General features: G+C 40.1%; 1 pseudogene; it reads right to left on the bottom strand.

Annotated features, from left to right (window-relative positions):
- Positions 1-1,928: 1,928 nt before the first annotated feature.
- LOC101435441 (large ribosomal subunit protein eL43-like) lies at positions 1,929-2,304 on the bottom strand (annotated as a pseudogene).
- Positions 2,305-11,640: the final 9,336 nt, after the last annotated feature.

Genomic DNA, 11,640 nt, shown 5'->3' with positions numbered 1-11,640 from the left:
ATAACCTCTCATCGCGCTTTTCAGACACAAGTTTTCATCGTTCTAGCGCTTTAACAAGTTCTTACAAAGACTTTCTTCCTCTGGCTAGACCCATTTGTGGGGAGTTTTCCTTTCCCAAGGGCTTACCCGCAGATGGGTGGGGGCAACATGGGGCTGTTTCCTGCAGCCCGCCCTCGAGCTCTGGGTGCCTGTGTCCACAACCAGAGGCTGGAGGGGCCCAGGACCCTTTGCCGTAATAGATTTGTTCTCTTTGTCCATTAGCCAAGGCGCCTTATGGAGAGAAGGGCAGTGGTTGTTCGGCATGTTTGTCGGAATCCCTTCCCTCCCCATCCTTTGTTGTCTGTCAACTCAGACTCCTACCAGGACACATTGGGAGAAAAGCTGTCACCATGAAAGGCTTCAGCTGCCTCGCAGGGCTGAGTGCCTCTGCCAGCTCCCCCGGCCTGGGCACTGGCATTAACGCTGGGCTTCCATTTAGAGGAAAATGAAAGGGCCACATGAATAGGCTTAAGCCCTTTTACAGTTCCTTTTCAAGTGCACCCCATCTCTGGGTGCCCCAAAATGGCCTCCCCAGGTTTTTTCTCGCCTTCTTTTCTAGTAAGAAGACAATGGCTTAAAGAAGAAAGTGCTGCTAAAACTTAAAAGGCTTCAATACCAGATTTCTATGCAAATCCAGAATGCTGTTTAACAGTGGAAAAGGGAAATTTCCTCCTTTCATATGAATTTATGTAGTGCCTGCCCCAGTTTCCTTCCTCTGTCTCCGTTTGAATTGCTTTATATCCACTTAATGAAATGCAGTTTCATTATTGTTCCAAAGATCTTTGCGAATTGGGGGAAATTTGACAGAGGAAGTGAACTAGACAGTGTTGTATTTGAAAGGTGGTAGAAAATTATCAAGCCAGGATTTTCCAACGGTGAGGGTAAAGCATGCACAGGTAGCTCATATTACTTTGGAAGGAGAGGGAGAAATATTTTCCCCATGCTTCCGAATTTTGCAATCTCATTCTCTTTCTCTAGCCTTTTCAACTGGCTGCTGTTTCTCTTTTTATTCCCCTCTTCTCCCTCCCTGAGCAAAGTGTTGCCATTGGGCCTAAAGCTAGTCATTTGTTATTCAAATCTTTTTGAAACAAGGCATAGATCAGCATTTACTACCATTTTAAACACTGTTGTGTTAGAGGAAAAAAACCACAAAAGGTTAAGTTAGGGAAGGTGACATAAAACAACACAAGTGTAACAAAATGGTGTTGGCATAATAGATCACCTTTCCTCTTAGGGATACCTGTATCCTTGCCTCAGGCGAGGGCTTTTTTTGTTTTGTTTTGTTTTAACTTTTTTTTGTTTTTCATTTTTTGAACAAACAAGGCTATTCTTTATATTATTGTATTATTTCAATTCTTTTATTTCCTCTAACTTAGGTCTCTTTTCTAGCTGTGCTCTCACTATATTTCCTCTAATTTACATGTTAACAAGCATGTCTTGATAACTATCAATTGTTTATGATGGAAAAAAAAACAAAACAAATCCTGGCGAGCAGAGCACAGACAGGCATCGATGGGAACCCTCCTTGAAGTCTCCTTGGCGAGGCCCCTATTACCACCTTGGACCTCTCCCTTTACCTTTACGTGATGCCCCTAATGATGAAAGTATGTCCCCCTTGTTAGCTGATGAACTCACACTCATTCTTCAGTGCCCAGCAGGGAACGCTGGCCTTTGTCAAACCTCGAAGGATTTTGCAGCACCTTTCTACATCCTCTTTTCCCAAAAGCATCCTGTGCAAATTTACTGTGAATTTTGCCTCCCATATCTTTCTACCTCAGTTTACCACCAGTCCTTGAAGAACAGGGACTTGCAGCATCAGGGCTGTGGTGCCTGCTGGGGCGCCAGTGTGTGTTTCTTGGGTATTTTTTTTTTTTTTTTTTTGTTACTTAAATTAACCCATTTATTACAGGCTAGAAATGGTCCAAATTGTGGTGCTCCTATTGGTCTTTCAATTCCTTCAGTCTCCTGATGGCAGACTTTTACTGTGACTGCAGAGGTGGTGTTGTAGGTCCAGGCACCACCAGCTACTGTTTTCATGCAGGAATCACAATGCCATATCCCCACTGCTTTTCTCTTCATTTTGGTCTTGCCACAGAAAGAGCAAGTGCACTTGGCGTGCTGGCTGATTTCAATTTTCTTCACCATTTTCCGAAGGGAGGCGCCATAACGGGTTCCGTATTTACCAACCATTCCAATCTTCTTGGTGCGTTTCGCCATGTCTCCGCGAACCAACTCCCAGCCGAGAGAGGAAGAAGCTTAGTACGCAGGCGCGATTTTAGCCTGACACTCCTCCTGGGTATGTTTAGAGAGACTTCTTCCCCACCCTTTTCTCACCTTGCTTTTTGCCTTAATTTCTGTTAATTGACCCAGGATATTTCCTTCTCTTTATCATGGTCCATTGAGATAATGATGCCTACCAAGCCTCCTTCAGAGTTTGGAGTGATAAAATGATAAGAATATTAACAGGCAACATGTAAGTGCTTTTAATGTTTTTTTTAAAAAAGCATATATGTATATAATAGCATTTTATTTTATTTTATTTTATTTTTTTTAAAGATTTATTTATTTATTTAATTTCCCCCCCTCCCCTGGTTGTCTGTTCTTGGTGTCTTTTTGCTGCGTCTTGTTTCTTTGTCCGCTTCTGTTGTCGTCAGCGGCACGGGAAGTGTGGGCGGCGCCATTCCTGGGCAGGCTGCTCTTTCTTTTCACGCTGGGCGGCTTTCCTCACTGGCGCACTCCTTGCGCGTGGGGCTCCCCCAAGCGGGGGACACCCTTGCGTGGCAGGGCACTCCTTGCGCGCATCAGCACTGCGCATGGCCAGCTCCACACGGGTCAAGGGGGCCCGGGGTTTGAACCACGGACCTCCCATATGGTAGACGGGCGCCCTAACCACTGGGCCAAAGTCCGTTTCCCTATAATAGCATTTTAATTTGCAGAATTAGATGACCACTAAGCCTTTTTCTAACCCGCAAGCTCTAAGTGCCCTTAAGCAATTGATTTAATGCATACCTCCACACTCCTTTTCTTCCTCTGTGAAATGCAGGGATGGAGTAAGTCTCTCCAAAGTCTCTTTCTGGTCTAGAATGCTCATTGAGGATTAACCCCATTGTGCAAACAACAGGTAAAAGTTGGGTTAAGAATCAGAAATAAAATATTAGAGACCCACCCAACCACCCTAAACTCCAAGAAGCGAAATCCCATGAGGGCTATTTTTTAGAACTCATGACTGCCCACTGAGACTCCAGCCCCACCAACAGGGCTGACAAAGGAATTGTCTCCTCTTTACCAAGCCTAGATGAGGAAAGTAGTGGGGTGAAGTCAGGGACAGAACACAAAGCCCTAGCAATCTTTTCTTTTACTAGCTATAAATCCTTCTTTCCTCTAGTTTTTGTTCCACACCCCTTTGCCAGTCAGGTGAAAATCACTGACCCCTTACTAAGTCCACACATACTGTATATGAAATAATAAATATACTCCACCAACACCAACAAGTCCCCACAAGAATACTGTTGTTTTTTTTTAAATTTAAATTCAAGCTCACATATCCCTTGTTAAGAACTCCTTTTCTAGTTGATGCTATCCAATGAACTAGCATAATAGAGCTTATTTTTAACAATTAATTTATTGTACTTGTGTCCATTAAATAATATTTGGCAAAACATAATAAACATGTTCTTTCATGGTATTCCTATTTGAAGGGCAATCTCCCAAAAATTACCTAAGAAGAATTGAAGAAATAGTATAGAATCATAACATGGTTTAATATTTTACTGATTAAGTTGTACAGACTTCTTTCAAGTCAAGCTTTATAAAACATACCCACATGCAAAAAGTGTCTAATATAAAGGCATTAGCCTGTAACATAAGTAGTAGAAAGATTGTTACTGTAATTAACTTACACGTTTGAGAAAGATTCATCGGTGGGTGTGTAAGTGGACCTGTAGCCAGGTCCAAAAAGAAATAAAGATCTTGAAAGATTTCCAGGGATATGGTAATTAGAAGCAAAGACTTTATGGCTTTTGCTGTGGTTTTTGCTGTTTGTTGTGTCTGGGTGTTAGCTTTTTTAACAGTCATGAGGCAAGAACATTAAAAAACATAAAAGGGATAGATTTATATAAATATACATTATCTCCTATAGATATACTTTTCACTTTAGCTATAAAATACTATTTGGCATATTTCAATTTCACTGTAATGTTTCATTGCTCAATTCAAGAGACCTTGGTATTATAATAAAGATGGCTCATTTATTCTCTTTTTCTAAGCCTAAATTCTGTATGATGAACCAACATAAACAAGCAAATTATCTTTAAATGTATTTTCTGTGTCAATTTCACATATATTTATTGTTGCAGCTTTGCCCTTTGTCCCTGTAGCTGTACCTGTATCATGAGAAAAAACAACAACAAAACTTCCCGAACAAAAGCTACACTCAGCACTCATGCTGGTTTTGCATTAGTGCCAATGAATTTCTTTCTTCAAGTTATGATGTCTTTAATTCCAAACAGATTCTTTAAAGGGCGAAAACTCACATGTACATCCTACTTTATTTTTAAAACACTTAAGCTTTCTTCCTAAAAAAAGAAAAGGTAGAGATTTTTTATTAGTGTTTCATTCCATATTTATGACTCCTCGTCTTGCCATACCCGTCTTCCCTTTATTCTTTGCCTCTTCAATCACTTTATCCCTCTCCACTGCCCGCCCACACTCCTATCAGCTGCAGCAGCTTCTCTGACACATCAGAGAAGTGGGCAGGAGGAGAGCCTAGGTAAGAGCAGGCCTGGTAGTGGTATCAGGCAGCAAACCTCACTGTTCCCCAAAAGCTCCATCAATAGGAGAAAATCGATTTGGGATTAATTACAAATAAGATCATCTGTCTTCCCACAGTAACAAATATTGTGTGTGTGTGTGTGTGTGATTTTAAAGTTGCCATTGACTTACAAATGTCAAAATTAGCGTTCTTTGACAAATAAAAGCCTTTGGCACTACATCCAGCCTTTAGGAGCCCGCTAATGGCTTTCCCCTGCAACTGCCTTGTCCGGGGAATGCTCAGTAAGAAGACAAAGAAGCAGCACTGGGGTTGGGAAGACCCGACCAACTTAAATGAAATTGTCAACCCCCCAGGGAAGCATTAATAGTTTATTGGGTATGGAAGATGCATAGCAAAGTAAAGGAAGAAGGCTAATAACCTTTAACATTAAGAAAAATAACTATTATTGTGACCAGTGTAGCATGAAGCACAAACAGAGAACTCTCTGGGCAACAAAACATAACGTGTAGCCCACCAGAGCAATTAATAAAATGAAAGCACCGTTTCTTGCAGATGGATATGTAGGAGAATAATGGCGCGGGGCTGTGCTGAGCTGTCATGCATCAGATACTACATCTGTTATGGAAATCAGGGGAAGTGGGGGCCTTTTGTTCATGCGAGAGCCCTCCCAACAGGGATTTGGCTGGAGTAGATTTTCTTGTTATTAAACATGATTTCTAGCTAGTAGAGAGCAGATGCTTCTGCAGCATTTGGAACTAATAACCAACCTTCAAGTGCATGCCACCCCTTAAAGAGGCTGGTACTGTCTGAGAGACCAATTTCAGCTCAAAGATAATGTGTTCAGTTCAGTTTCTACTTTGCACATGAATGACGGTGATACCAGAGGAGCTTCTGGCCTAGGTTTGCTGCAGCCAGTGAAACAATGACACTGGCCTTGTCTTTCCCCCAAGAAGATCAAAATGCAAAGTTTGGTATTTCCTTCTCAGGACAAAAATTGCAGGTGTGCTTGTAAGGGACAATGCAGAGTCAAACTCAGGTTTGATGGACTTTAGTGCAGAGCTGGGAATGGGAGTGAAACATGCAAACTCCTACTGAACTTGGCAGGTACCCTCAGCTTGAGTCCTTTTTTTGGCTCTGCTCTCTGGGCTGTGAATTTTGTTGAATGATTCATAGGCCCACAGGCCACCACCTAATTCAGTAAAGGAAAGCCTTCTTCTTGGTAAATCACTTTTATTAAACTGACCAATGTCTTAACCCTTGAATTTATTTCTGTACAAATGCAACACAATGATTTCCCAAAAACATAATCAAGCATTCTTTGTATTCGACTCTTATGTAAACAGTTGTTTCTAAATGATAAATAGGCATTTGAATCAAAATCTTTGCCGTTACACATGAAATCTGAATTAAGCTAAAGAAGTTTTATGTATAAGACTAAATCAATATCTGAAAAATACTAAAATGCAAAGACAAATCACAGCACAATCTTAGATATTTCATAGATAATCTTATTTATTGTTTCATTACAGACAGATATAGTATAAGTATAGTTATAGATATGGATGTAGATAAAGATATACATAGTGCTTTTGTCATTCATCTCAGACTCTTTACCATTTCAGGAAGTGTTCTGTAGCTAGAATTTACCATCCTAGAATCTAGGACAGCAGTTCTGGGTCGGAGCCTATGGCAACTGTGACACAGTTTGAAATGACAGCAGGATAGACATTTCTAAGCACAGAAATAATAGTCCATATTTTGTTTCTGTAATTGTACCTACCTGATTCATAGAGGCTGCAACTTGGACTTGCTTTCTCAACCTTAGGTTACAGCTTCAAACACTGTTCCTAAATACCTGAATTTTTACTTACCCACCCAAAATTTTCTCCTAGGATTTTGTTGGCCTGTCCCATAAAGAGCTGCCTCAACCTGGTAAGCTCCCAACCATCCTATAACTCCATTTTTGAAATAGAGTCATCTCAAATGTAAATGAAGAAATCACCTGGGGACATATGTCTAGTGCGCTTTCGGGTGTATTGAATACACTCGAAAGGCTTGGTTGCTTGATTAAATCTGCTCTGGAGACATTTACTTGCCCTTTCCTAGGTATGCCATTCCAACCAAGGCTTTCCAAAGTTGCTGCATATATGTGCACTGCATCAACTGGGAACATAATAACAACAGCTTGCATTAGTAAGTTGCTGTCAGTTTACCAGAGGCTTCTACCTGCTTTCTCACTATCTCACTGTCATTGTGAGAAGATGGTAGATGGATATTATTACCTTCCTTGTAGGAAGGCCGAAACTGAGACTAATCAAATATCTTACAGATACCACACAGCCAGAAAGTGGTAAAGCTAAAACTGGTACTCTGGATTTTCAACCCTGTAAGAAAGGGTTCATTTAAAAGAAACTTCTTTTGATTATTTTAAGCAATGTTACTTTAAGTGCAATTGATTTATTTTTTCTGAGATGATGGTTGGAATTCTTTAAAAAGCCCAGTACAAATAAGATACTTGAGTGCTTTTGAAGCTCACAGTGTCTTTCCATAGCTGTGACATTTTGGCCATGTTGTTTGGCAGGTGTTAAGGGATTCTGAATTTAAGAAAGCTTTTAAAATGAGATGTAAACCTGGACATCTGAGACACTTGTGATCCATAAAAACTTGGTGAATATATATTTTTCATTATTATTTTACATGAACAGTGTTGTTAACCTTAATGCCCTGGCCAGTTTCCAGATAAAGGATTACAATTTGCCTCGCTAAAAACGTTCCCTGCTGATTTAATTAGATATGGTATTTCCCCCTCCCTTTTGGGCACCGTCTCTAGCATGGCTCTGTCCTGTCAACCAGCTGCTATCACTCACTCCGGGAGGATGAAGTGATTCTTCTACTATCAAGAGACAAAGGAATGGGCACAAAGCTGGACTTCAAAACAACATAAAAATTTAAATGACTGATGGTAAATATTTTTTAAATTATATCATGGAATAGGAAAGGAGCTTTTAAAATTAGCCCTTTAAGCTGGGTCATAGAGAGGACACATCTTCAGGAACGGGACCACGAAGTTAATTTAGACAACTCTGCTTTCAAAAATCAAACCAATTCTGACACAAAAAAAAGAGCCAAATCACTTGTTTTCATATAAATATGTTTAGTTGTTTCACTACTGTACATGATTCTTTCTAATTGTTACCATGATGGGAAATAACGTTAAAATTCTCTAATACTATCTTACATTTCATAAGTATTTATTTAGCAAAATGGAAACCATTTAAACCAAAAGGACCAAGAAAGCCAAGAAAAAAGAAAAAGAAAAGGAATATTCCACACCTTGGAAACAGATTTGTGAAGAAAAATGAAATATTCATAACGTGTCACTGTAAAACAGTTTTCATGGGATTCTGTAGGAAAGGCTATATCCCATATGGTGTCTCCAGACTGCCGTCCCGGAGAGCTGCCATAAGGCGAGGCCGCTGGTGGAGGCGGCGCCCGGCCGCATTTGGAGATGCTGCTGCCGCCAACCGAGCAGAGCTCCATATCTGGACGTGGCTCAAAAGCTGGACGTCCCTCCTCGAGACCACACAACGACTGGCCTTTGCTTTACAAATGAGGCTGCTGTGTCTGACTCTGCCTCTCAGCTATGGCAATAACCACCTCCCCCTCTATGTAAAGAGGCAAGCCATTTGGGGCTGCTTCCTCCATAAAACATGCACACCTGTGGATCCCTTTGGTCATCCTGCCCCTGAATTCCCAGGCGTCCCCTGCTTTCTCTGTTTCTCTAGCCCCATTTTCTACTTTACGAAACCCAAGATTGCAATTCGAAAGAGGCAATTACCATTCTCCAGGTACTACATACACTCAAGAAATTATATCCCTCTGCATTTGCTTAAATCAATGGAGTTTAAATGTCAAATATGACAGCATGGTAGACTCATGGCTTAACACATAGAGCCCATCTCAAATGCCTTGTGTTCTGGAAGGTTGCCATTAAGTGAAAGAAGCAGACCCAATGTAAAGGAAAACTAGAGAGTCCATTTCCTGTATAAAAGGGGCAGCTTCTACTGAGAACCACATTTGATTTTTAAATTAGAGTAATTAATTAAACATTATAAAAAGTTCCATCAAGGTCAAGTTGAACATAAGTATGGCCCTCCCTGGGATATGTATACATGTCCTCAAGAGAGCAGTTGGACTGTTATACAGATATGAAATTAAACTCAATGAAAGGCCAAGCTAGAGAACAGAGTTGCTCCAAGGTGGGAGAAAGGTGTTCTCAGTCATTCAATGAAGGCAGGATTTCCCTCTCATATCTCATGAAGGGGATAGGCACATCATAGGACAAATTATATTATTTCTAAATCTGAAATTGCATGATTCTGTAATAAGGCTCAGGACTTTTTCAACCACACCCAAGATGCTTTCTTTAACATTACTGTACTTCACCCATCTTGGAGAGACTTCTTTCTACTACTGATGAAAGTAGAATATATGTAAAATGGAATACTCAAAGAAAGTCAAAATAAATATACACTAAATTTGAAAAATAAAGAATACAAATTGCAAGGAATGCTGTATTTGGCTATAGCACCAGAGTGGCTGTCCTTGTTTCTTGGGCTCACCAGGTACATATCCTTGGACAACCCATCTAACATTTCTTGACCTGTTTCAACTTATAAAAATAAGGTAGTTGAACTCTATCAATCTAGACAAGACTGGATCAGTCCTATTTAACAGCAGACTCATTCTTCTAATGAATTTCATTGCAGAAACTACTACAGAGAGCAGATAAAGGTGGGGTTGTTTGAACAGAGGAGATAGGGCCTCTGATATCTTGTTGAAACTATAGGAGGTGCACCTCAAAGCACTTTTTAAAACCACTGGACAAAATTTTCTCTAGTTCCTTTCTATATTGAAATTCAAACTCTTGGTTTACTAGAGATGTAGTAAATTCTACCCAAAATGAAAAGAAAATTCTCTTTTCCCTCAAAATAAATTTCTGCTACAACTTCATTATTAATACTAACAATCACCTATTGAGTGCCCATTGCATGCTAAAAATTGTCCTTGCCTTCAAGGAGCTAATAATGTATTTGTGAAGATGAGGTTTTTGGATTAAGTGAAAAACTACAATTATAAACCAACTAATAAGAATTATAAATTAGTGTTACAAAGAATAATTGTGTTACGTAACTGACATGGCTCATGTCATAATATATGAGGTCAAATTTACTTTATGGTCCAAATGACATTGTCTCAAACTCTCAGTTACAAAATATCCTCCATTTCCCTCTGGCAATCCTGGAGGGGCTACTTTACTTGTGCTCACAAAAGAATCTGTCTGCTAAAGTAATTCTCATCTTCAGCCAAGAACTGCCATGATTTTTCTCTGTGGTTACATCTCCCGCAGCTAATGCCACTGATCTCTCAGCTAGTCTGCCGCTGCTGCTCCTCAGGAGATAGCCAGCACTGTTGAAGCTCCAAAACTCTCTCTCCTTAGCGTGACACAGCTGTACCTGTTTCTGTGGAACCAGGAAAAGAAGACTTCTCTTCCCCAAATCATGCGCACATCTGTTTAGTTGAGCTGCAAAGTATCACTGTACGTTGCCAAAGTCCTGGAAAGAATCTTGAAAGCTGGTACTCAGGCTCTCCATTCTTGATCTTCTGATATAAACCCTCAGTCAACCTACTCAGCTCAAATCCACGTCAGTAATATGAAACTTGCATTTAAGTAAATGATGCTGTCATAATTCCTCCCCCCACCACCTAATTATGGATACTTCATTTATTTATGGACTTAGAGATTTTCCTAAAGTGTATCAGTAAGAGTAGGCTAAGTTATGCAGGAGTAAAAATACCTAAATCTTATTGACTTAAAATAACAAATGTTCATTTCTTGCTTATGTTGTCTATTAATCATGGGTTAGGTACACATTATTATTTTCTGTGCTCTGGATCATTGAGGAGAGGTGATTTGGTGATTGTAAAGACTCTGTCCTGTATCAGCTTCCAGGAACCAAACTGATAGTACAACTACTACCTGGTGTGTTGCTGATGGCTAAGGCACAGGGAAAGAATTTGTAGAATCACACATTGACACCTGATGTTTCCAACCACAAGAGTCACACATACTTGTATTCGCAATTCATTGGCCAAAGTAAGTCACCAGGCCATACCCAACTCCAAGAGAGAAGGGAAATAATTTCAGCATGTGTCCAGAAGATCAAGAGCTTGAATGATGAAAATTAATGATGACCACACTCTAAAACAATCTTTCACAGAGGTGAATTGGAGTCTCTACCTCAGAGACAGAAACTTGCTTGCAACTTTTTTTAAAAAAGATTTCCTGTGACTGTATTTTGCTACAAATTGCACACCAAAAATCAGAGCTTATCATGTTTTTCCTTAGCTGTTAGGTTATTTTGACAGCACCAAGCTATCTGCCCTCAGCAACTATTTTACATGGCTATATTCTGTTACTGAAAGAGGAGATCCCTGCCACCAGTGAGAATGTTCTGTTTTACTTCCTACTGTTTTACTTCCAGTTGCAGGTTTTGAGAATCAGCATAATGAACCCAAACCAGTATTCTCCTAGAGGAGCGCATCACAGGAGGAAATCCAATCTCTTTCTGACAACAACCTGTACCGTCGGCATGCGGGGCAGTTCTTTCAGCTAGAGGGAACTCTCCATTTTCCTGTGGGTCTCGTGAGTTCTTGGAACATCAAAAGAAAAAATACTGAGGAGCCAACCCTAGTTCCCAGGAACTAGGTTAACATAAGTAAACACTATGCTAACTTAACAGTTTGCTGTCTTAGAGCATCTATATCAA

This window comes from Dasypus novemcinctus, chromosome 7 (assembly GCF_030445035.2).
Source record: "Dasypus novemcinctus isolate mDasNov1 chromosome 7, mDasNov1.1.hap2, whole genome shotgun sequence".
Taxonomy (NCBI): domain Eukaryota; kingdom Metazoa; phylum Chordata; class Mammalia; order Cingulata; family Dasypodidae; genus Dasypus; species Dasypus novemcinctus.
Note: the sequence above shows the minus strand (reverse complement) of the source record. Positions and strands in the feature narration are given on the sequence as shown.